The sequence below is a fragment of the Trichosurus vulpecula genome, chromosome 2, assembly GCF_011100635.1.
Source record: "Trichosurus vulpecula isolate mTriVul1 chromosome 2, mTriVul1.pri, whole genome shotgun sequence".
NCBI lineage: Eukaryota > Metazoa > Chordata > Mammalia > Diprotodontia > Phalangeridae > Trichosurus > Trichosurus vulpecula.
In genome coordinates this window covers 299,266,827-299,268,275 of record NC_050574.1, presented here as the reverse complement: position 1 = coordinate 299,268,275, position 1,449 = coordinate 299,266,827, and positions in this window count along the sequence as shown.

Genomic DNA, 1,449 nt, shown 5'->3' with positions numbered 1-1,449 from the left:
AGGAAAGTAGAAGGGAAGGAGATAAGAGAAGGGGGGAGTAAGAGAAGGGGAGGCAGATTGGAGGAAGGGGTAATCAAAATCCATGCTGCTTGGGGTGGAGGAAGGGGAGGGGTGGGAAAATTTGGAATTCAGAATCTTGTGGAAGTGAATGTTGAAAACTGAAAATAAATAAATTTATATAAGAACAAAAACAACAACAACAAAAGATGTTGGGAAGGGACCAATATGTAGAGGCGCTACTGCCTCAAACACGTACTTGATTTCTAGCTAGCCCTATTAGATATCTGGAGAAGTTTTTCCTTGGGTGAAAGTGGAAACTCTATCTCTCAGCTGAGCTATCTCCCTCCCAGTGGAGGAGACTTCATTTACTCTGTATATTTTCTAGTAGATGCCCATCTGTATAACTTCTCTGATTTTGGTTTGTTATTGTCTTGGATAAATGAATTTTTCACTATTTGCTATTGTGATGGTCATTGCGAACTAGTATTTGGTGGGAAAGGAGTCAAGCCTTGGGATACAGCTTAGGACGATTATTTCACATTAAGGGGAATAAACTTGAACATAAAAAAAATCATTTCCCCTACACTAGCTATATGATGTGTTGGGGGAGACAGATAAATATAGTCAGTGGTATACCAGAGCTAGCTTTTAACAGCTTGAGAGCCAATTATTAAATTGTAAGTGTAAGTATTTACACTTTGAAAATTGGCAAATGCTATAAATCAGGGCTTGATTTATGATTCTGTTGATTGTTTAAACTTAAAGTGATGGACAAAATGTTAACAATGCAGATTTATATTAAAGGTGCATCATGCATACATTTTTTAAGAGAGCCAATTATTAAACGTTTACAACCACATCCTTAGATATAATTCTAGTTCGTATCCCCTCCATGAGCAGATCAGAGCAGGCCAGACTCCTAGCCTCAGTTGCCAACTCCCCTCAATGAAAGTCTTCCTTAGAGATAGGTAGATGAGACTCCAGAGACATCTATACTTGCCTCCCTGTGAGCTACATTTAGACAAACCCATGTGAGCAACACTAACATGGAGAGCACCCAAATTCATGAATAAGCACTATATTAACTATGAGGGGAAATGATTGAAAAAATCCCCCAAACCTCAGAAAAATAAATTTTTCTTGTTGTTGTTCATTATGAATCCGATAAAGAATAACTACAACTGAATCCACAAAATAATAAATGTCAAAGTAAAAAACATTATGAAATAACATTGGAGAACTTAAAAATTGAGTGTTCCTACTTAGCTTCCTACCCTGAGGTCACTTTTGTTCAGCAAGCACAGACAATGCAAAAAACTTTTAGGTTTTTGCTTCAGTTATCAAAACAAACAAACAAACAAACAAACAAACAACTAAGCAACGAAATCAATTCTTTCAAGTTTCTATGATTTTTTTTAAGACAGCAGATCAAGCAGTAAAACAAAGAAC